The sequence below is a fragment of the Mustela nivalis genome (genome assembly GCF_964662115.1).
Source record: "Mustela nivalis genome assembly, chromosome: 1".
In the NCBI taxonomy this organism is placed as follows: Eukaryota; Metazoa; Chordata; class Mammalia; order Carnivora; family Mustelidae; genus Mustela; species Mustela nivalis.
Window position 1 is genome coordinate 175,122,036 of NC_139020.1, and position 25,383 is coordinate 175,147,418.

The 25,383-nt window shown below is 41.6% G+C and overlaps 1 protein-coding gene across 2 annotated transcripts in view; it reads left to right on the forward strand.

Moving 5' to 3' along the window:
- The first annotated feature begins 543 nt into the window (after window positions 1-543).
- The window catches only part of CNTN3 (contactin 3), a 336,043-nt gene continuing 311,203 nt past the window's right edge, over window positions 544-25,383 (forward strand). For both annotated transcript variants that reach the window (XM_082740072.1, XM_082740073.1), the window contains exon 1: window positions 544-631. The gene's annotated coding sequence lies outside the window, so the exon portion shown is untranslated. The remainder of the gene's footprint in view (window positions 632-25,383) is intronic.

Sequence of the window (25,383 nt, forward strand, 5' to 3'; positions counted from 1 at the left end):
TAATTATCCGCTTTAATATTAAATTGGCAATCTCTGCACACTTGTGGGAGCGCAGCTGCAGGAGGCTTTCCTAGAAGTGTAATTCCTACCTTTAACCCCGTGCTCCCCGGGCCCCAGCTGTGCGCACACGAGGCCACCAAGCGGTGACACGCTGACCACCGCCCCATCCCGCGCCGCCGCCCAGGGCCCTGCGGAGGCCGGACACACGTGGGCGCACGCGGCAGAGCGCAGGGCTGCGCCGGCTCCCGGCCGGCGCGGAGACGCGGGGGGGCGCCGCCGGCGCGAGGCGCGGGACCCCGTTGGCTGCTCCGCCGCGCTCCCCGCCCCTCCCTCCCGCCCCCACTCCCCTCCCTTCAGTGCCCGCGCTGGAGCCGGAGCCTGGGCGGCGGAGGCGCAGGCAGCGCTCGCTCGGCGCCGGCGGCAGCCACAGCAGCCTGGCGCGCGGCGGTAGTGGTACCGGCGGCGGCGGCGGGCGGGCGCCGGGGACTCGGCTAGGAGCGGCGCGGACCGGAGCGCGGCGGCGGCGGCTCTCGCGGGCGCGCACGGCGGCCCCCCAGGCGCCGGAGAACCGCGGCCGGCGGGCGGGCGAGCGGACAGGCAGAGCGGGCGTCTTGTGAGCTGCAGGAACCAGGTAAGTCAGGGATGCCCGGCTCCTTGCGCGGGCTGGGGGCACTGCGACGAGCCACCTGCCCGGGCAAACTTTACGCACTGGCTTCAAGGCTCCGTGCCCTAAAGTTTGTTTGCGGGGATGTGCGCCCGACGGGTCTAGAATAAAAAATGCGTCTCGCAGCAGATTTGCTCTGGGGAGATATTTTTTCCTTCTTGGGCGAGGATTGGTTTTCAGACTCGAAGACTTTGCATCCCCATCTCCAGCGTGGGGAAATGCGAGGTGGGTCCCTCCGGCCAACCCTTCGCGCAGCGGATTTGGCTAGTGAAGTTGGAAAAAAAGAAAGTTGTGAACCGCAGCAGTGCTGAAGATGAATCCTAGCTTCATGGTGCAGGAGACGGGGGGCGGGGGGGATTGGGGTAGCCTTTTGCCAGAAACTCCTCCGTGGTCCCCTGCTCTGAGAAAACCAGGGCAGAGGATTCTTCAATTAGGGATCAAGTTTTCCCAGCTGCATTCTCTTCTCTTTCCACTTTCAAATCTGCAGCCTTGGACAGGATCTGCTGCGTTTATTTTCAGGTTTTTTCTGGAATGGGCTGGAGTCCAGGTTTCTTGAGCTCGGACCTGGTCTTGGCTGCTTTTCCCTTTTCTAAGGAGCCCTGCGAAGCTAGCCAAGCAGGTAACAGAATATTAGGGACGGAAAACCAGGAAGTGCCAACAGGATACCCCAAAGTCACAGCACCATTAGAAAATTTTTTGGCTGATTGAAATGAACGAACAGCTTTTGGGCTGTGCTAGTGCAAAGCCCCGCGCGACTCGCCAATCCGTGTGTCCTCTGTATTGCATCTGCTTAATGATTTACAACAAGGAGATGTGCCCAGAGGAATGATTTAATAACGAACGGTACCCGCTATGGTAAAGAGAGTCAATCTCTGGTTTGAGCCAAGGGGAGGAGGACCGTCAGCTCTGGAAAAGGGGTGGTCAGTTTGTTCACCTCAAACCATGATGTGGGGAAACAGAGCTAGATAGAGCAACACGGAGAGGGAAGATGTGTAGTGTTCAGGAGCCAGGTCAGAAACCCCAGCTCATATGGTGAGTAGGTAAATCCAGAAATAATTTAAAAATGATTAAGCAAGAATATTTGTTTTTTAAAGTAGGAGGACTCTACAAGCTGTGGCTTCTGTTTACCCCCACAGAGATGGATATCACACTAGTTGAAAAAGAATCCTGATCTGTAAATAGATTAAAAACAGAAATTAATCAGAACAATGAGTCAGAGCCCTTCAGTGATTGAAAGGAGTAATTGCCTTTGAAAGAGCTATTATGTCTCAATACCAAAGTCAAATGTGTTACTTTTGCTTTGCTAGTTGTGTTTACTAACAGTATCATGACTTTGGCTGCAGTAACCTGGCATCTCAGGTTGTGCTTTTAACCCTTTGTGGGGTGTGGGATGAGGGAGGAAATTGTCTGTAGGTTACTATTCATACCCGTTTGAGCAGCATTTACAAAAATGCCTAATATGTGCCAGGTTGCAATGGGACAGGTTCTTGTAAGTGTGGTTCACAGAAGACATCTGACAGGGTGCAGCCTTGCTAATGGAAATATATGTGCTTGCAAATTATAAAAATAGTGGGTTTAGGCATTAATGGTCTTTGAATTCTTACTTGCTTGAAGTCAGTTGAGAGTCAACATGTAGTTTGAGAGCCCTCAAAAGGGACAGTGTCCATCAAGGAAATAGAGCAGATTGCTACACATTTTTATTTTAGTAACCGGTGAAGCTGAATGCATATATGTGTGGCCCTCCTGTGTGAAGGTGGGATAACCGACCTAGAGTGGCTAATTGATTTGCAGGGTAATCGATTCAGGCAGTGGCTGCCTCAGACAATAACATTCAGCCCCATGTTCTACGCACTGTCTGGACATCAGTAATGTTAGCCTGAAGACATGAAGCCATTAAGTCCATTCTCCAGAACTCTAACTTTTAAGTATCCTTCCTTCACAACCCAACCAGATAGCCCAACTGTTTACTAAAATGGCAGCAAAACATTTAATAGGACCAAAGTGCTGAGCAATTTCAGCTGGAGCAAAGATTAGCTACAGACAGCAAGCAGTAGCCTTTCCATTGTTGATGTATGTTCAGTTTTATCACTGTCATATTTCATATATGCCTAGTTATTACAAACTAATAGGCTCTTCGCTCTGCTAGCAAAATATGTGTCTTTCTCTTTTATAAGTTCCTAACTCCTCACACGTTCAGTACACATTTTCTAGCTTTGTTTTTACTGTGTAATTTAAATGTGCAACTTGAAGTTCTCATTAACTCTTGAGGTTTTGTGCTGGAATGTTATATAGATGTAATTGCCCCTTTAAAACTGCGAGATCTATAGATCACTAGGCTGTGCATGGTGCTGGTTCAGTGTTCTGTGTTTTCCAATCCATTAATAAAGTATTTTAGAATAATAATGTTAACTTTATACACTGGGAGATCTTCCGATGGCAGGAGGGTTAATGGAGGCTGTGCATGTTTTCTTGCTAGTTCTGATTCAGTCACCATCACTGGTTCATTTTTTTTTTTTTTTTTTTTTTTTTAAAGATTTTATTTATTTATTTGACAGACAGAGATCGTAAGTAGGCAGAGAGGCAGGCAGAGAGAGAGAGGAGGAAGCAGGCTCCCTGCTGAGCAGAGAGCCCGATGCGGGGCTCGATCCTAGGACCCTGGGATCGTGACCTGAGCTGAAGGCAGCGGCTTAACCACTGAGCCACCCAGGCGCCCCCACTGGTTCATTTTTAAGCCTTTTTTATTTTAGGGAGTTTGCCTTTTAGAAAATGAGCATTTCAGAGGTGAACCGGTGGTTTTAAAATGTATTTATTAGTCACTTAATGCTAGTAGACCATTTCCTTTCTTATGCTTGATATTACTGCCTTAGATACTCTTCTTTTTGCAAAGATGCTTGGCAATGATTGAGTGTTGGGCTGGCCACAGAAGAGTTGAAGATAGAACATTTCTTTGAAATTAAGGGATAACAGGTATCAGTCTCAGATCTAATTTGTGTAAAAATCTCGGGAACAAATCAACTAAGTGTTTTTTCCGATTTATACTGCTTCCCCTCCCCCCAATATCTACTAAATATAGTGGGACATTGGTTTTGAGAATTTGCTGCAGGGGAAATTCGCTCTGTAGTTGAAACTTTGTATGCCAAGTTTCAATTCATAGTACATTTTTATTTCTCTCCTTTTATGTACATGTTATAAACAAGAAATAAGGGTTTGTAATAGAAGTGCTGGCAGAACTTTATAGCAGCTCAAACAGCTCTGCTACTTGGAATGTAAATATTTGTAGAATCTTTACTGTGCAAGAAGCTGCCTTGCAAAAAGTGGGGGAAAATGACTATTTTATTAAGTAGGACAAGATAATTCAGAAAGTATGCAGATTGCTTATTGCAGACATATTGGCATTCTGAGTAATAGATTATAGATGTTACAACAATTCCATAGCTCTCTTTTAGGTGCCTTTATAACTCAGATTGTAAATTTTCTGTGTTCTGAAACAGGAGAACAAATTTTTCCCATTTGTTTTTCTAAGTTGCTTGACTTTGATTGCCTCTCAGATGTTAAGGGATGAAATCTGTAATTCAAAAACCACTTTGATTGTATTGCTGATACTGTGCCTGTTCCTATATTGTCTTTGGGACAAAGAATTCTTGGGACCATTTCAGTACTTCACATACTCTGATTCTAGGGAACTAGTACAGCTCAGATCTTGTGTGTCCTTTTGATTCTCATATTTCTTAAATTTGCCCACTTCTCTCCATCTCCACATACATCGTCTCTGTTCCAAGTTCCTGTCTTCTCCCCAAGGATAACTACACTGGTTTCTCTATCTCCTTCCTTGCTTCCTCCCCCAAGTTGCTCTCTGCACTGCAGGCAGAGCAGCTCTTTTTCTTAAATGTAAGTTAAATTAATATACGTCTCCTCAAAGCACTTAAATGATTTTCTGTTGCATTAACAATTACATATCATCTACAAAGTCCTGTAGGATTTAAACATTACCTGTCCCTCCAGCATCATCTCATGCCATGCTTTTGGGAACAGGAACTTCATGGGATTTATTCATTGTCTGCAGTTTTGTTGACCTCTTTCTACCTTAGGGTCTATTTTGTCCCTTTGCCTGGTAGCCAGTTCTAGCCTTTACGCCCCCCCCCCCCCCATTACACACACACACACACACACACACACACACACACACAGAGGTACAGTTTTTTTTGACTACTGCTATTCCCTTCTGTCACAATTTCAATATCATTTACTACAAGAGGGCTCTCTAATTTCCCTCCTTTTAATTAGGGTCCCTCTGCTAGTTACTTTTTGTTCATATCCCCCAAAGCGCTTATATTAATTTGGAACTATTCGTTATCTGCTTTCTTGTTTACTATTCCGTAAGCATCTCACAATCAGTTACCACATCTGTTTTACTCCCTATTGCAAAGCAGCTCCCTCAGAGTATCTGGCTCACAGTGGAGTTTCTTTGGAGGGTGCCGAGTTTCACAACATGTTGGCTGGAGCACCCCCATGACCAAAGATCCAGTCAGTTATGCTCATATTTCAGCAGAGGTCTGCAGCTGACTTTGTCACAGAATGTTCTTTTTTTTAAAGATTTATTTATTTATTTGACAGAGACCACAAGTAGGCAGAAAGGCAGGCAGAGACAGAGAGAGGGGGAAGCAGACCGCTGCTGAGCAGAGATCCGGATGCGGGGCTCAATCCCGGGACCCTGAGACCATGATGTCACGACCCGAGCCGTAGGCAGAGGCCCTAACCCACTGAGCCACCCAGGCGCCCCTCACAGAGTGTCCTGTCACTTTGCCCATGATCTCTTCGATCTCACGGGTATCTTCTACTTCAAACCCATTGTGTCAAAATGGGATTCACCGTTTTTCCTCCCAGCTGGTTTCAGATGAGATGACCTCTTCTTTGATTTATTCTCATTGTGGTCCTCAAGGCATATAGCACCTGTGGTTTTTGGTACCATTCTCTTCTTTTGTCCCTGAATCCGATCAACTGATTAAAAATACAAGGACATTCATTCGAGTGATTATGCACCAGCCTAGGTTTCAAGCATTTTACACCCTTTATACTTCTTACCTAAATGCAGCAGATTAAGAAACCACCTTCGGCCCCAGTGCCTTTCTTACTCCAGACTTGCTGACACATGCTGCTGCATTCATCCGTGAGCCAGAAACCTTGTGTCATTGGACACCCATTGCCTAGAGAAAAAAAAAATGCCACTGATGCGGCCTGTGTGAGACTTCTTCCCTTTATTTCTTGCCCATACTTGAAGTTCTAATTTATAGGAGCTTTTAAAAACTTTCTTGAATACTCACGATGACCCTTTTGGCTTCAAGGTTCCTACACCCATGGCTTCCACTCCAAACCCCTCATTCATATCTCAACTCCTATCCACCCTCAATTCCCTGTTATTTGTGCCAGGAAAGCTCTTTAATTCTAATCCTACCATTTGTCTGGGTGATATCCACAGATTAGACCCCTAGGAAGCCTTTAGTGTCCTCCAGACTAGGTTTGAGCCCCATGCTTTCTGCTCTCAACGGTATTTTAAAATTTTTTCTTTAGAGGGAGAATGGATAGGAATTTAATTGATATTGTACAGTTGTTTAATATCTGTCTTTCCTGATAGTCTGTGGGTGGAATGGCACAGCCATTAGGATTTTGGTGAGTATTTGTGGAATGAAAGGAGGACGATCTGATCAGTTTTATTCACCTGCAGTTCTATGGTAGTTGCATTAGAGTTTCTTTTTATTGGACTTAAAATTTTTGAGTGTATAATGTGAAGATTTTATTGTATTTTGCACAGTCTCCGGGTGACAAGTCATTAATTTGCCAATGGTGGGTATCTTGATATGGTCTGAATTTAGAAGATTTTGTGACAAACATATGTCTTAAAAGGGGTATAAGCTTATACCTAAGCTTATAGTCAGTACTGACGGCTGGTCTTTGATGTAAGTGGCTTATTTTAGTGCAATGGGGATAATTTGGAATTCATAAAATCCATTATTTATTAGAGTAAAACATTATGAAAGAAACAACTAAATGCTTCACAAATCGAAAGCACATCTTCCTAAACTATAAATAGCTACATAGTTATAAATGAGGGGAAGGGCTGCCTTATGTGCGTTAAACGGTCTCACCAATTGTCCTTCAATAGAAAGCCCTTTTATACCTCAGACAATATTTCATTTCCTTTTCTCCGCTTCCCAATTTATGAACTTTCTAGAAACATTGACTGTTATGCTTGAAATTAACAGAAATTCCTTGGTCCTTACAGGACTTTCTGAGTTCTTTGTGGGGAAAAGACCTGGTAACTTATATTCTTAAACATTTTATTTTAGTTATTTATTTATTTATTTATTTTTTAAGATTTTATTTATTTATTTGACAGAGAGAGATCACAGGTAGGTAGAGAGACTGGCAGAGAGAGAGAGAGAGCGGGAAGCAGGCTCCCTGCTGAGCAGAAAGCCCCATGTGGGACTCGATCCCAGGACCCTGAGATCATGACCTGAGCCGAAGGCAGCAGCTTAACCCACTGAGCCACCCAGGCGCCCCTAGTTATTTATTTTTTTAAAGATTTTTTTTTTTTTAAAGATTTTATTTATTTGAGAGAGAGAGAGAGGGAGCAGAGCTAGAAAGAGAGTGGGAGAGGGAGTAGCAGGCTCCCTGCTGGCTCTAGGGGGGGCTTGATGTGGGGCCAGATCCCAAGACCCGGGGATCCTGATCTGAACTGAAGGCAGACCCTTAACTGACTGAGCCACCCAGGTACCCTATTTTTTTTTTTTTTTAAGATTATTTATTTATTTACTTATTTGAGAGAGGGAGTGTGCACACACATGAATAAGAGGAAGGGAAGAGGAAGAGGAAGAGGGAGAAGCAGACTCCTGGCTAAGCAGGGAGTCCAACAGTGCCGGGCTCCATCCCAGGACCCCAAGATCATGACCCGAGCTGAAAGCAGAGGCTTAAGCTACTGAACTTCCTAGTTGCCCCTACCCTTTTTATTTTAAAGTAATTACACTCATAGAAAGTTGTAAACATGGCACAAAGAGGTGTGTATATCCTTCACCCAGCTTCCTCTTATGGTGATACTGCGTATTTGCTGTAGTGTGATATCAGAGGAGGAAACTGACATTGGTGCATCACTGTTAACAAGACGACAGACCTTATTTCTAACTGCCACTATATTTTTAAGCCTGAGTACATGAGTGTGTGTATAGCTGTACGCAATTTCAGCTCATCTATAGAATCATGTATCTAGGATTTTAATTTAGAGAACCAATATCCTGATAGCTGCACTCTCCATGTTAAACATACACTGATGTAATTATTTTGCAATAGTCTTCCAGGTTTCAAATACTCTACTTCCATAGACCTTTTCCCATGCAAATGTTTGTCTTGTTGCTCTTAAATATCATGAACTCATTCACCTTGGAGTTGCCTATATGTAAAAGTTGCTATGGAAACAGAAGTCTTGGCATTTCATAAAGCACGATGTGACATTTGGGTGGTTCTCTGTGGTCATCGGTTTGGGAATCTGTGTTGACTTTCCATATTAGTTTTTAAAAAGTTCTGCAGGTAAGTGTGTTTGTTTGTCAGTGTAATCAGACTTGGACAGGACTTTAATGCCACCAGGGCCACGATCTTACTGAATAGTTCCTTCTACTTTCTAACACTAACAGACTCATGGTCCATTTTTGTTCTTTCATAGAAATAGTCACTCTTTAAAATAACACTGCAGGAGATGGTAATGACCCTTTCTAGGCAATTAAAATCAACCAGAACAATATAGCTAGTGATCTAATCTGATGGCTGCTACTCACTTCGGCTGGCCTCTTCTGTGAATATAAAGCAGGGGAAAAGTTGCTGATTTCCAGTCCTTACCAATTCCAGTGAATATTCTGAAGGCTCTGGAATACAGATAAGGCCCGTCTGTACCAAATTCGGGTGTGTGCGACAGCAGACAGCATCGCTCTTACCCCTTTCCATTCCCTTTGCCAAAAAAAAAAAAAAGTTTACATTTCTATATGTTAGGCAGTTTGTCGTATTTCTCGATTATTTTTAGTGAAGCTTTGCTGGGAGTTCTTCTGTTTTGCTAAGAAAAAAACAACGAAGAGCTATGTGCAGCATCAGCAGTATAATTTTGAAATTTGAAGCTTGTAGGTCAAAATTTTTTCTTCCTCACTTTCTCCTGCCATTGAAAAACATTTTTCTCATGTGCAATGGAAAGATACACTTGTTTACCTTTAGCACTACTTTATTGGATTATTTCACCACTATTAAACAAACATTACCCCTGTGGAATTGATTCTGTGGCACTATGTGGTAATATTCATTTTTAAAAAGAACAGGTCTCAATACATGGGTTTTGTTTTATTTGACACAAACCACAAATTCTGTGAAGATGCTTTTAAGTGGAGGGGTTATTTCCATGTAATGGGAAATTGTAGAATCTAGAGATTTCTCTTTTTAATCTAATAGTGCCATAATTGTCTGCTGCTGTAAATGGTTTTGCATTATGACTTGCCTGGAAATATCTATTGTCCTTTTTCTAGAAATTACAGGATATTCCTCCTGAATCTTCATTTTTTTCTTCCATTTGATTTTTAATATTCTGATTACGTCCTTGTTCTTCTTCGTCCCACCACATTTTGACCAGACACACAAAGACACCTATACCACCCAAGACAGAGACTGGAGTAAGGAATAGAATTAATACCAAATCATAAAATTCATAAGGTAAGAAATGTTTCCCAAGCATTCAAGCAGAAGAGCAGAAGAGAATAAAATCCAACGAAGGGGAGGCATTTTGGATTGTGCATTGGGTGAAAATGCCACGTGATTTAAAGTTGGTTCAATCCTTCCTCTTCCACCTTGTCCTCCTTTCCCTTCTCTTCCTTTTCTTAGTTTTCTTCCTTGTTTTCGGGTCATATTTTGGATTTGACTCTTCTGTACTGACCCCTAGTGGGTAAATGTTTTCAATTGTCTCTAATTGAAAAGATCACATAGATTTGTGTGCAGGGTGTTTTGTTGTGTTGTGTTGTGTTTTGTTTTAACAGGAGCAGAGAAGGTGACTATAAAATTGATCAAATTTGATTTTCGGAGAAAAATACCTTTAGAAAAAGATAGAGCACACATCAGCCCTGTGGGAGACTGTTTGCAAAGCCACAGTACCTTTCCTGGCACTTTGCATGATGACTTCCTGTCCTCTTTAAGCAAGGAATCTCTTTTCCGCCCCATTGTATCTGGGCTGGCCTTTTGAATTTAAGCAATAAAAAGTAACTATTGTGGTGTTACTGTGAATTTTGAGCCTAAGCCTTAAGGCCGTGGAGCTTATGTTTTTATTTTCTTCCTGCCCCGAACCTCTATGTAAATAAGTTCAGGCCCACCTTTTAGAGATTGAGAGGCCACATAAAGAAAAGTCAGAACCTACAACCCATATGAGCTAATGGCCAGAACTGGTAGTCTGTCATGGAAGGCCAGCAGTCCCAGTAAAGCCATTGGATGACTAAATGACATGAGTGACATCAGGCAAAACTAGCAAACAAACCGCCAAGCTGAACTCTGGTCAAATTTAGAATCATCAGCAAATAATTTGTGTTTAAATAATTAAGTTTTAGGGTGGTTTATGCAGCAGCAACACATGCATGTTTTATAATTAAAAAAAAAAAAAAACCAGACATAATTGGGACACCTGAGTGGCACATTTGGTTAAGGGTCTGACTCTTTATTTCAGCTCAGGGGATGACCTCAGGATAGTGGGATCTCAAGCCCCACATGAGGCTCTGTGCTCAGTGTGGGCTCAGCTTGAGAGTCTCTGTCTTTCTATTCCTCTGCCCTTCCCACTCATGCTGTCTCTTTCTCTTTAAAATAAATAAATAAATAAATCTTAAAAAAAAAACCAATTTAAAAATGTAAGCAAATGTTTTAAAAACGTAAAGTCTTAACGATAAGGGAAATCAGAGTTCTAAGGTGATCCCAACCCCTGCCCCAGAGCCCTTCCAGATTTTTCCTCCTGCCCTGCCTGCGGGAGGCGCCAGAGTGGCCCAGACACGGAAGTAAAAGTGTATAAACTAGCCCCTTTGTGCTCCGGGCTCACACAACAAGAACCAGTACAGGTTCTGTAACATCAACTCTTTTTGTTGTTTTATAAATGTATCAGTTTTACTTTGGTAAGAAGCCATTGATATCTGAAAATTTGACCCTATTTGTCTGAAGACAGATACTACTCACCTGTGTTCCCCGAAAGCTGTGGGTCCGAGGTGCACCACCCTGTGTCTTTTCCGTGCTCTTGGTTGACTGGGTGCCTGCTCCGACCATGTGGCTTTTCATTCTGGGCTCTAGAGTGAAGGTCCCGCTATTGTAGTATACGTGCTGTGGAGCTCCGTACAGGTCTACCAATTTAGGGTTTTACTTACCTACCCCTGTCCCTTGGTATATCAGCTGCTGATGGCTCACAGGTTCATCCCTCACTGGGGAGCTGCCCTTTGCAGAGGGAACCCTCCCAGACAAGACCATGCCTCCTCTTGGCTGGTGCCGGTGCCAATGATGGGCTGATGCCTGAGCACAAAAACCTGGTCCCTTTGCCTTCATTTAGGACAACTCTGAAGGCCATACCTGCCCCAGAAAGCCCCAGGACCAACTGAGGTCCCCGTTGCAATACTTTTAAGTTTTCAGGCACCTCCTCGTGCTGGTTTATGTTTGTTTTTCCTTTTTCTTTATCTTTTCTTTTTTAAAGGTGTTATTTATTTATTTGACAGATCACAAGCAGGCACAGAGACAGGCAGAGAGAGAGGAGGAAGCAGGCTCCCCGCTGAGCAGAGAGCCTGATGCGGGGCTCCATCCCAGGACCCTGGGATCATAACCTGAGCCGAAGGCAGAGGCCTTAACCCACTGAACCACCCCGGCGCCCCTGTTTTTCCTTTTTCCGAGAGAGAGAGAGAGGTAGAGGGAGAGAGAGAGACAGATAGAGAATCTCAAGCAGGTTTGCATGCTCAGTGCAGAGCCCGACATGGGGCTCAGTCTCAAAACCCTGAGACCATGACCTGAACCGAAATCAAGAGTCAGATGCTCTGCTGACTGAACCACCCAGGTGCCCCATATCTATGCCTTTTTATACTTCCCTATGGCATTTTCTTTCGAGAGCATTCTTCAGTAAACCTTTCTTAGATTTTGTTTCTAGGAAACACAGGTTAAGAAAGGCCCTTATCTGGGACACATTTTCACAGCCCAGGGCAGAAACTTAAGAGGCCTACTTGAACTATAAAGTAGTATTTATATGTTGACTAGGACTGGTCGTGTATCAGATTGTTTTCACATTTCATTGGCCAGAAGTCACGGCAGGGCCAATAAAGAAGAGAGAGGAAATGTGGGTGTTTACAAATAGTAATACAATCTATCATAATCTACCTCTTTTGGTCTCCTACACATAAAATACATGTTTAGTCACATGTATGTGTTTTATACTCCACCTGTCCACAGGAATTATACCCCTAAATCTTATCTAATTATGAAATAAGGCTGAAAGCCCATGATTTTATTATAGTCTCTGCATCTTACAGCAGAAGTACAAAAAATTGACCCAAACTATTACGGACACATTAGAGCCTCTGCTAGGTCCTATCATATGTTGATGTGCTGAGGGCTTGCTTGTATTTTTATGGGTCATTTGGGAGTTGGCAGCTGTTGGCTGGGCCCAGCTGGGTGTCTTTGCTCAACGTTCAGGTCTGACTGGCTGATATGTTCGCACATCTAATTTGACGTATAAGTTGAAGGATAAATTCCTTGGTAGAAATGATTCTCATGCCAGTTACATAGGTACAAGGACAAACGGAACCATAAAAGATCTTGGCTACCATTAGAATACTGTCAGTTAATGCTGTATTGTGTTGGCTGTAATGAGAACATGGCCAAACTTAAAGCCAAGGGTCGGGAGCTATCCTCTACCCCTTAACGGCAGGAATTGCAAAGTCACATGGCCAAGGGCATAGATACAGGAAGGGTGAAGAATTTGGGCCAATAATGCAATCTACCATACCACCAAACCTCATATCCAGTAAGCATTATAAATGCCCTCTAGATTGTAGTTGCATTTCAAATTAAACACAGGAAATGTAAAATGTCACTTTATTGCCTATGAATGAATTATAACTCTCTAATTGCTGCCTAAGTGAAGGAGTCCTGTGTGAAGCTCAGTCATACACAGAGTTGGAAAATATAATGAAAGGTCTCCGAGAACGTTCAGTCCAACTGGAAGAACTCCTTATGTATTTGGAAATATCAGGAAGTTTTGCCTAGTGGTAATGCTTCTTAATCCAGACAAGTTGTCTGCCACGTAATAGTTTGTGATATTGAGCACATTAATTGGTTCTCCTAACCCTCAATTTCTTCATCTGTAAAGTTGGAATATTGGTCCTGTATGGATTTGTTGTAATAATATGTAAACTAAGCTCAGGCCCTTAAAAAAAAAAAAAAAAAAACCCAAATAGTTTTTCTACCTGTTGTGCCTAGTGGTTTTACTGTTGGTGTCCGTATTATTCACTATATATATTTTATATATATTTATAGAATAATAGAAGTGTAGTATATGCCAAAGGACAACAGAGCGGGGAAGGATGAAAGGAGACTGGTTGAACTGTCAAGAAGAATGAATAGAGAAGGCTTCATATGCATCTAGGCTGAGCTGACTCGTCAAGGTATGAAGGGCCAGAAGTCTGAGCCCAGTCTGTATGCCTGGTAAGAGGTGGACTGGCAGGATTTTGGACCAGTGAGTCATTTCCATGCTTGTCACTGACAGTGTGGTTCAGGGGATACTTGGTGAGTGGTAAGTTGTGATAGGGAAGACTCTGATTTGGGCAGTGTTGGATATGATTAAGGCATAGAGACAGATCTGATGCCATGCCGTGTTGTGAATCTCAAGGAATAGGAGACCGGGAAGAAGATGGGTTTAGGTAAAAATCTCTGTAAAGAGCTTTTATGTTTTGCCCCCAAATTCTTAAAAAGCATAGCATGTTAGAATACATTTTGCCAATGAGGCTAAGAAGATTCATGGAATGCCTCAGGTCAAATACAGGTTAATGACCTAACTAGAAATGGAATCCATATTTCCCATGTCTGCAAGTAGTGCATTTTTCACTCTGGAACAGTCTTTATAAGAAAAATTTATATAACTGGAAATGGGAACTATTGCCTTATCCTTCATAATGACTGTGAGTGAACTCTTTTACTTGTCTCAGACCCCAGGTGGACTCACTTTTCTCTCTCTATGTGGGATCTCATCTCTAGGACTGAAATTGAGTTCACTTCTCAGGACCTCTTTCAGCTCCCCCGCCAGCTTAACCCTTTCTCTTCCCCTATTTCCAATGCTGGCCCTCCTTGGCTCTGGAGGTCGTAGAGTCTTTGGTTGGCTCGTTTTCCTTCTCTCTCATATGCATCATTCATTTTCCTCTCTCTTTTGCTCGTTACTACGAAGAAAGGAACACAGATACTACCAGAAACTGTCTACCGTAGGTGTTTTCCTTACCATCGTCCCACTCTAATACCTGGAATCCTCCTAATGATTTTCTTTACTTTTCCTAAAATCATACGGATTTATTTTTTTTTTTTTTTAGAATTTTATTTATTTATTTGACAGAGAGAAATCACAAGTAGATGGAGAGGGAGGTAGAGAGAGAGGAGGAAGCAGGCTCCCTGCTGAGCAGAGAGCCCGATGCGGGGCTCGATCCCAGGATCCTGAGATCATGACCCGAGCCTAAGGCAGTGGCTTAACCCACTGAGCCACCCAGGCGCCCCCATAGGGATCTTTTTTAAAGTTCAACGTAATATTTCTCTTTTGTCTCTATTTAACTCTAGTTAGCTTTATCCAGAGATCTAAACCTATTTATCTGATTGTCTGCTTTATTGCTGTTCACAAACTATTGAGAATCATTCACACTTCTCTGGGGAGGGGCGATTCCTTCGCTTGCTATCGATGATGACAGTCATGATCGGGTGACTTGCTTTGGGCCAATGAAATGTGAACGTTTCACATGTAGCCACTTGCTGCAGAGGCACTGGGAGCCAGTATGTGGCTCCTTCTGTTCTTCTCTGCCTCTGAGGCCATGGAATTCTGTGTTAAGATGGAGTTTCCTGGAGCCTGGGACCTGCATGACTACCATGAGCAGAACTGTCTGTTGATGTGCATTAAACTTCAGACTTTCATTGTCACCGGCCATGGGGATGTGCATGTTGTTGGTTATGGAAGCAGAACCTGATCTGTGCTGATCAATGATAGCACCTCTACTTGGATCTCTCAAAGCCTTGCAGCCGCATGCAGAGCTGACCTCATGAACATCCTTGCCAAGAGTTCACTGGTACCCGTGTTCTCCACCTTCTCCCACCACTGACAACAACATCAGCATCAAAGCAATTGCTCAAAGCATAAATTGGGATTTCTTTTTGACCTCTTCTTTTTGAAGCCCGTATGGAAGAGTATGCAAGTCCTGTCTTTCCTGCATCTGAAATATGCATTGAAACTGCTCAATTCTCTCCACCTTCAGTTCCAGTCACTTCATCTAGACCCCCAGCGGCATTGTTCTTAATTACGACCAAAGCATCCAGTCTGGTTTCCTGTCTCTGCTATCCATTCTTGATCATTTTGATCCTGTTTCCATACTGCAGCCAGTGTGTAAGATGAAATGTAGTATGAAACCCTCTTTCAGACCTTAAAGAATTTCAGTTGGTGTTAGGGTAAAGTCCACATTATTTGACAGGGCACTTAGAGCCTTCATGATTTTACCCCGACTGCCCTTCTGGCCTGATCGTAGGGCGCTCTTACATGGGTTCTCTGATTCCAGCAGTGATGGACGAGTCTTTGCATGTGGTGTGACCACTTGCTGAGTACATGTCCCCCAAACCCCCATTGCTTCCACCCCACCACGCACACACAACATTCATATAGTCGCACTCACCCAATAGCCATTGGCTTATCTTATAAGTTGTCCACTAAGTGACATTTCCTGAACAGATGACAATTTTTACTGTACTTTTCTATACCTGTCATCATCCTTATTGACTGTTTTCCAGATTGAGTCGTTTGAGGGCAGGAAACTTGTCTTTCTTGGCTTTCCCTGTACCCCAGTGCCTGGCAAAGAGTAGGCTGTCAAAAATATTGAACCAATTAGATAAAGGCCACAAGTAGCCAACAAACCACTCATGATCTTTCCGTGTTTGAATTCTCGTAACTTTTTGTATAGTTTAGATTTTTCAGCACCATTTAATGTGGATTAATTATGTGCTAAGTGCCTTGCTAACCACTCCATTTAATGCTTACAACAAATGAGCAATGCAGCCACTTTTCTTAGGATGTGTATCGTATTGCCTCAATATCATTATTTCTAGATTTTAAAAAATCCCCACACCTAGGTTTTAACTCTTTGTATGATAGCAGTTATTATATTGTATTATAATTGTCTCTGGTGTGCTATATACCCCTCTAAGTTGTATCGTTTCTCTGAGCGCTGGTCACCTGTGCCTGGCACATCACCTGCATCTTTGTAAGCATTCCATACAAATTTAATGAATAAATAATTATACTTAAGCTCCCATTAAACAGCTGGTATTACTATTATTAATTTTATGTCTGTGCCTTACACTTAGTAAATGCCTCAGGAAGTATTTGTTCATTGATTCTTCTATAGAATTAATATGAGTTGCTTACTATATTAAAGAAGTCGTGTAACTATGGGAATCATTGCATTGAATTCAATTACAAATGTATTTATTGGTTATTTATTGCTGGGTGATACCGCCCCAACATTTAATGGTATAAAACAGTCATTGTTTATAGTTGTGTGTGAGTGGGTTGGGAATTCAAGTAGGGCACGTCAGGGACAACACCACTTTGATCCATGTGGTATCGGGGTGGGTGGCTTGTCTGGGCCTGGAGGATGCAAGGTGCTTTCGCTCATAAGTCTGCCGCCTCACTGGGGTTACTGGAAATACTAGGACCTGGATGGATTGCCCTCTCTTGCATGTGGTCATCATTTCAGTAGTCTGGGCCTGCTAGCTCTTCTTTCTCTTATATTTCCAAACAGTAGAAATGGAAGCTGTATGGTCTTGTAAGGTCTAAGGCAGGTAAGACAGGCAGAGCATCACCTCTGCTGCTTTCTGTTAGGCAAAGCATGTCACAGGGCCACTCCAGGAATGAGGAAGGGGAAGCAGGTTTTACTTGGTTTTACTTATTGATGGGGAGAAGCATCATGGTGGACAGCCTTGGCTGCCATCTTCCCAGACGTATCCCACTCCAGGGAAGATACCATTGTAGGTTCTAAATTTTCTTCTGGAAGTTTCTAAGGTACCCTTAATTGGTATGGGAAGAAGAAAGTCCAGTTTTTAATATTTTATTATTTTTAGTATTGCTGGAGTTATCTAATTTTTGTGGTTATGAACAATAAACAGAAACTGATCTGTATGAGTGAATTAGGATGAAAAGTGTCACCTGTGGGAAATGGCTTTTAATGTTATAAGCTTGTTTTAAGTATGTAGCGGTGATATTTGGCTGGTTTTAAAATTTGCACATGCAAAGTGCAAATCCCTGAAAAAGAAACTCTGCAGTCCACGGTAGTGCCAGATAGCAAGAAGTTTTCTTGCTCTATGAGTGCTGCTCTAACTTTATCTGTTTTTAAAAATAAATGTGCTGATCAATGTCATGAATAATTAAGTGAAAGGAGTTGTGGGATTTGGGGCTGTTTTCTCTTTAGTGATTGTAAATTCCATTTCACAAAGCCACAGCTCAGTAGCTGGGAGGAACAAAGTCTGGGTTACTCCTTATTCATTAAAAAATATAATAATCTGCTTGATGCAATATCATTCTAGAAAGGTGTTTGCTGAGGAAGGATTTTTGCTTAGAGTATAGAGAATTTTCACATGCAGCATTAAATCATGTGGAGAGGTTTATATATGTAATGAAATCATTATTGCAAGGATAATGATAAGCTCTTCTGAAATGGTTGTAAAGGGGGATTTTCTGGTTCAGGACCAAAACTAGGGTAAGTCTGATTTAGTGAATCTTGTGTAGAATCTTGTGTATAGTCAGTGTACCTCATCAGATTCCTTATATCAGACCTCTGAACGGTCTGAGTGAATGGAGCCCTTCCTCCTCCCATTACTTTGCTGCCCTAGAGTTCTGGGTACATGAATGGATGGAGTGTTTTAGATTGCCTGACTTCTCTTCTTAGTGTGTTTAGGAGAATTGGGGGTGGGGACCTGAATTCCAGGGGATACTTGGTTATAATTCCCTTGAAAGGAAAAGGATTAACCCCAGGTTATTTGTCGTTCTTATCAATATGCTGGCACATATTGACACCATGTTGAAGACATTGAAACTTAGCTTTTTGCGCAGCAATATTCTCCAATGGCAGAATTAAATCACTTCCAACTGGAAGGACCCTAGGTACCCAAGTCAGGTACACTCTTATTTTATACTGACTGACTTGCTCAGGGAATGGGATCCTTTGATTTCAATGTTGGTAGTACATTGTGTTTTTGTTTATTTTGCCTTTGTATATATTACTTGATGCTTTTATCAGATAGGAAATACTGTTTGGAATATGTACCTGTGGGACAGTGTGTGTAATGTAAGTGCAAGGACTGATGGAATTGTCCACCAGCAAACTGTCCCATCAGGTGCTTACAGCCCATTGAGAATCCGCCTGTACTCCTCATCTTCATCTTTCACTGAGCTTGTACCTCGGAGAATAAAACATTCCCTTTGGAGTTGAATTTCTTCCCTCCTCCATTCTCTAGGTCTTTTATCCCGTCTATGTCCACTATTCGGTGTCATCTCTCCCACACCTCTAGAGAGTGAGTTGTCAGTCACTCTGTTCCATGTTGCACCATTGTGGCTTGGTGTTGGGAGAGTGAAGAAATTCATATTTGATAATTCTTTTCTGTATAAGGTTTAAGGGAGTGGCATATCTCTGTCATGGTGTGCTTCCTCTTAATAGATGCTAAAATAATAATAGAAATAATAGAAGAATAATAATAGAAACTAATATTGACCCTATTTTTAGAACAGTTCCAGCAGGGAACGGGGCAAAGGTGAGGTTCTTAGATAGCTTCCACCTGTTCACTAATGTATAAATATAATGTGCGTGCGTGTGTGTGTGTGTGTGTGTGTGTGTTTGTAGAGAGAGAGAGAGAGTGCGAGAACACACAGTGCGTCTTGGAAAGTTAAACTGACTGAGCTTCATTTTCCTCATCTGTAAAGTCATTTGTCAGAATTAAAAATAACAATTGCTGACACAGAGACACTCAATTTTTGGTAGTTGTAATTATTCTTCTCAAATAGAAATACTGGTGTTTTCTTAGTATCAGTGAAAACATTTTCCCTTCCTGTGAACACTTAGACGCTATAACATCATTAGGAATTCTAGACTAGTATGTTTTTGGACATCTTAAAGTCACATGTGATAATTTCCTTCAATCTTCCATGTCTATCCCTTGTTCTTTGATGTTCACTAGCAAATCACCTTTGCACCATAAGTTGTTATGAAAGAGAAGAGAAAATGGAATTTCTACTCTTTCAACCACTTACATGTGTTGAAATTTTAGAGAGATGATTTAGTAAGATCTGAGTAAAACCATCAAAAAGCCCATGTATTATGTTTATCAGCACCCAGAAAGCCATTAATTAGCCACAGTGCATTTTAGACTTCTTGTCATGAATTGTTCTAAAGTGAAAACAATTTTGCCAAACTATAAAACTCTTAGTTAATTTGCTAGTCAGAATTTGTGACATCTTCTAAAGAAAAGCCAGAAGCCAATACCCCAAACTCAACACCTAATAATATATGTTAAAATATTGAGCCAATTTCCTGATTTGTTTACATTTTAGTAAGCTAAAATGATTTTAAAGCTCTATTTGTACCTAAAGCTTACTAACCACTCAATTGTGCTAGTTTTATGAAGTAATTAAAGGTACCAATTGTTGCTTTAGTAAACCACACACATTTTTTGCAACCTTCAAAAAGAGAGATTTTCTAGAGAGAATTTATGATCAATGAGACGTAAAAATCTAGAGTTTTGCTTTAAGCTCCTTAAAGAACAAGTTTATTAAGAATACTAGAGATCAGTCTTCAGTCGGATGTGACCACCAGTCATTTGTTGTGAAGGAAAGTCCTAGTAACAACCCACTCTTTACCCTCATTTTCCTTCAGGAAAGCAAGACCCAGAAGCCTCATAGCCAAGGCACATAGGATGGCCACATCCTGAAGCACTTTAAGTTTTTAAAGTAAGGATCACTAGATACAGTCAATAGATAAATAGATAGGTAGATAGATAGGTAAATAGGTAGAGATAAAAGATATACATTTCATTCTGTTTTCTTTTTTGCCCAGTAATATTTGGAGTGGATGTGTTTTTCCCTGATTCTCAAGTCTGGAGTAAAATCCCTGTCTTTGTCCATCAGACTATCTTTTGGTAGTCTATGGAAATCAGGAATCGGTGACCTGAGGTTTTTTTCCAGTTGCTCTTCCTTACCCCCAGTGAGCTTCTGGAAACGGGTGGCTTGCACCTGCCCATCTGGTTTTGATTGCCTTCTGCGTTCACCACCTAGAAGTGCCATTCCTGAGATCACAAGCACCTTCTTTTTGGCAAGGCCAGTGGTGGTGTCTCTGATCTTATTGTTTTAGGTTCCAGTGCAGTTTGCTGCTGCTTCTTGCCCTCAGTTTACCCCTTTTGACTTTCCTACCACTGAACTTTTGGGTCTCCAACTACTGCTGTGCCTGATTTTTTTTTTTTTTTTTTTAAGATTTTTAAAAATTTATTTGACAGAGACATAGCAAGAGAGGGAATAGAAGTAGGAGGAGTTTGGAAGAGGGAAAAGCAGGCTTCCTGCTGAGTGGGGAGCCCGATGTGGGGCTCGATCCCAGGACCCTGGGACCATGACCTGAGCCAAAGGCAGACACTTAAGGACTGAGCCACCCAGGTTCCTCTGTCTGACTCATTTTTATCCTTCTTCCCTTGCTCGATTCTAGAGGTTTTCTAGCTTCAGCTCTTCACTGACTCTTCTTCCCTCCCTCCCTAACCCCCCACCGTCTTTCTTTCATTAGAGTCCATCCTCTCTGTAACTCTTTACTCCTGTGCCCTGATTATGTATTATCAGTGCTGGGTCCCCGATAGCCAGTCACTGTATACCATTTCCATCCAAATGTCTTGCTGTTGATTTAAACCTGAATATGTCAGACCTTGAAATCCTCTTTCTGTGGCTTTTCCTCTGAAACTTCCCTGTTTCTGTCTCAGGACCATCTGTCTTCCCTGTCAGGGAAACCAAAGCCCATCAAAACCACTGATTCTCTCTTCAACCTCCCAAACCCCATCACTGGTCATGCTGGAGTCTTCTTTGCATTGTCCTTCAGATGCATGCCTCCCTCCATTCCCCCAGCCTTTCCACCAGGACCACAGCTGCCACCTCCCTGTTTTCTCCCCTCCCCCCATCACCCTGCATGATAACATGTTAATTATCTCCGGAACACCGCCATCTCCACACCACACGATCACTGCCCATCTGTAATACCTTCTTGCTATTTGCGGAAAAATGTAAAAACAAAACAAAAGAAACTCTTAACCTGGTGTTCAAGGCTTCCTACATTGTGACAACAGTATGATTCTTTTAGTTGTTCCCATCAGAATCAATGGTTCTCATAGACTTGTGGATTACTAATATTGTGCAACATCCTCTTTGTATACTGGCATGAAATTCATAGGTAGTACAGCAGAATTACACGATTTCAGAAGAGCCAACATAAAGCTCCATGTGTAATAAAAGGAGAAATATTAGGTCATGGCATAACCTCGTGTTTTCATCTATAAACAAATGCTTGGTTGTGATCACCTTAGAAGCGAAGATGAGATTACCTGCATTCGTATGTATACTTCTAATAATTAGCCTTCTACTGAAGAGAAATAAGACAATAGTCAACTAAACGTAGAGTCATTTTATTTTTCATTTCACATTTGAAAAAGATAGCTAAGTATGTATATGTGAGTATATTCATAGGATCCATATGAATGTGGTAGATACAAGGCAGACTAATTACCAGTGAGTCAAGCTGTTGACCAGATTCCCATTGGGGGCAATGCCACTCGTAGTGTGATTTCCTGATACGGTGAACAACTTTGGGTGACATCTGAACATTACAAATTCAGTCTTTTAATTTGCATAGGAGTTGCATTCTTTCATATTAAGACTTTGCAAATAATTCTTTATAGGCTTGTGTAATGATAAATAGGTTTTTCTCTCACCTTCCCATTTGAAAGCCATGTGAGGATTGTATTACGGGACATCTAACCTCCATGGCCTCTGTCCTCTAAAGACCCTTGTTTTCCCCAGTGAGCCAATTCAGATGCCCCCAGATGTTTTCCAAAGTGTCCACGTAGTAGTGTGTGCTCTTGTCCTTCTAGGGAAAGTCTGCACTCATCTGTCTGCTTCTCAGAATCAAATCTATGCCTACAGGTTACACTGTGATCCTTCTTCTGCTTTAAAGCATCTTGTGATAATCTAGCATCTGTATTATAGTTGTATATGTTTATTTTCTGCATACGAAGGCATAGTGTTGGTTGCAAATGTCAGATTCCCAACTCAAACTTGCTCAAACCTTGATCCTCAGCTCCCTCAAAGTGCATTGGTGCCTTTCATTGAAACATCCAGGACAGATGTCATTAGGTAGAGTAAGATCCAAGAGTGTAACAATGGTTGTGGCTAGCTCTGACCGCTTTTCCTCTTTCCTTTTCTTTTGGCTCATGTATCTGTCAGGCAGATGAAGTTTTCAAACTCACTATGGCTTAATACAATTAAAGCTTATTTCTTGCTCATGCTACGTATCCAGCATAAGTGGTAGGTGGAATCTGCTTATTGGAGTTACTCAGAGGCCCAGACTGACAGAAGCACAATTCTGACAAGTGCCTCTCTCCTGCAATGATATGGAAAAGGGAACCTGACAAATTGGGCAGTTGCCTTCAAGCTTCCCAGAGGAGATACAAGTCCCTTCTGTTCCTGTCTCAGCGACCAAAAGCAGTCAAGTGGCCATGCCCATATTCAGTGGAGGCTGGAGTCTCCTTTGTGCCTGGGTGGAAAGGAAAACCACCGTATTTATGAACAGATAGGTGCTGATGTTGAACTCACCTGGATTTCCTCTGTGTCATTCTTACCCTTCTGCACTGTCTCTAGTCTCCAGCCACAGCTTTATCTTTTAATGCTTTTTAGCTCCTGCTTGACAAAAGGAATCATTTTCCTACCAACAGATACCAAGTTCTGAAATTGATTCCTTCTGGCCAGGTATGGGCCATGTGCCTATCCTTGGATCTTTGAAAGAACAAGGAAAAGTGGGATAGGACCCACCTGAATTATATTGGGGGAGACTGACTGGGAAGCACAGCTCATCAGAGTAAAATCAAGGCAGAGCAGATGCTATGGAAAGGCAAGACAACATCGCAGATATTCCTAAGATCCCTAATTAGATTAAACATTAGTTCAGAGAAAAAGGCTTTTTTTTTTTTTTTTTTTGGTACATCCTGGATAGTATAGTGTCTTGCTTGAGTTGTTACTTCATTCATTCATTCATCTATAATATTTTACTATTAGTTAACCATATATTTTATTATGCTGTGTTCTTTCTATGTGCCTTACATATATGAATTAATGGCATCCCACAAACACACCATGAAGTAGGTACTATTATTAATCCTTTTTTTATTTTATTTTATTTATTTATTTGACAGAGATTACAAGTAGGCAGAAAGGCAGGCAGAGAGAGGATTATTTATTTGACAGAGATTACAAGTAGGCAGAGATTACAAGAAAGGCAGGCAGAGAGAGGAGGAAGCAGGCTCCCCTCTGAGCAGAGAGCCTGATGTGGGGCTTGATCCGAGGATCCTGAGATCGTGAACTGAGCTGAAGGCAGGGGCTTTAAACCACTGAGCCACCCAGGTGCCCCAATTAATCCTCTTGATCAGCTGGGGAAGATGAGTTTGAAAAGGGGAAGTAATCCAACCAGTTTCTCAGGGCTGCCCAGTTCTCTGCTAGGTATCTGAAACCCGCAGTCTGATTCTGTGATCCATCACTATATTTATCAAACAGTCACTTGATGGATTTTCTTAATACCTTTTGCCTCAAACTGTACATTATATCCTTCATTGTTAATGCAGGTTAAAAGACAGAGTAGAGGTATTAATTCCAGACAAACCAGGGGAGTGTTTCTGGCAGTCAATCCAGATAAGGGAGTTAATGGAGTATGTATATATGTATATATTTTAGCATTTTCCCTTCTGTCTCTCACTTTATTAATGAGTTTTACGTGTTTTCTTGATGAAATGTCCATTACCTGTTTGATTGGAAACCTCCTCTGTCGTTACAGAGGAACAAATATTTTGATAAGTGGTTTTCTCAGATCTGGAATCTCTGCAGAGAAATCATTGCCCGAGGCTACACACCCTGCTTTGTTTGCTGTCTTGTCCTGTGCCAGCCAAAATAAGGATATTTTGCTTTTCTTTGTAGTTTGAAGACATCTAGCAGCTTGTCACAACTTCCAAAATCTTTGAGGAAATGAAGTCTGAATGCCAAGACAGTAATTTTACCATTATCCCAGTGGGTTGGTATTCTACTTGATACATTGTAATTTTAACAAGGAAGTTACAAGAAAAGAATTTCATACTGTGCCTCTGCAGAAAGGTGAAATAAAATAGAAGGCAATTCCCATTTGTTCTTCTGTAGCTCATTTTGACAGCTAAGAAACTCTTAAATGGCATGAATAGATCCCTATTTAATCCGCATTTATCTGACATTAAAGTTGCATTTTTGGTTGTGTTTATTTGAAGTAGTAAAATTATTAGATTTCATTAAGACAGTAACTTAGTAGTTCAAGATGGTAGAAATAATGATTTTGCAAAGTTAAGTATGTTTTAATTTTATAGTATGCCTTAAAATGTATATATACTTAATGATCAAGTTAGCATGCTTTTTTTTTTTTTTTTTAGTATGACTTAAAAGGGCCACTATTATGCCGTAAGAGATTTTGGGTCAAATGCAAATATAGAATTTCATTCAGTTTATTACAGTATGAAAGATGGTCAGTTTTTTGTAGTGTTTTACATGTCTAAACCTGGTTTCAAAATAGAAGATCTAATGCAATTTAAACCCACAAATGTCAGTAAATGATTAATTCTGTAGTTTGCAGGATTTAATTCATAGTCATTTTACAGAAAATCCATAGACTTTGGATTTATGAACAGTTATTCCTTAACATTAAGGTAGTAGGAATTAGATACTCCCAACTTCTATTTCGATCATACATAAAGCCACTATGGAATTTACTGCTTAATTTGTGGTTCTCCAAGTCATTGTAACTTGGCTTCATTTACACAGACCTTGCATATAACTTGAGTACAAACCCATCAGAATCCTTAAATCTAATGACTTTCCACACATAAGAAAATCATAACTATACTGTTTTATTAACCGAGCTGTGCCCCTTGCTACTTTCTTTTCCTTTCAAAGGAATTATGAAAAGGAAGAAGCAGTCCTTGTATTTGTTACTCAACTGGTTGGATTAGAAAGGGACAAAGAAGTTCCCTCCTTCAGTACTTCAGATACTGAAAGACACCTGATCAAAGACAGTTTATAGTCCTGAGGGGATTAGCTGATTTGGTGAGACTGTCAGGAATGGAAAGAGGGAAAGAACCAG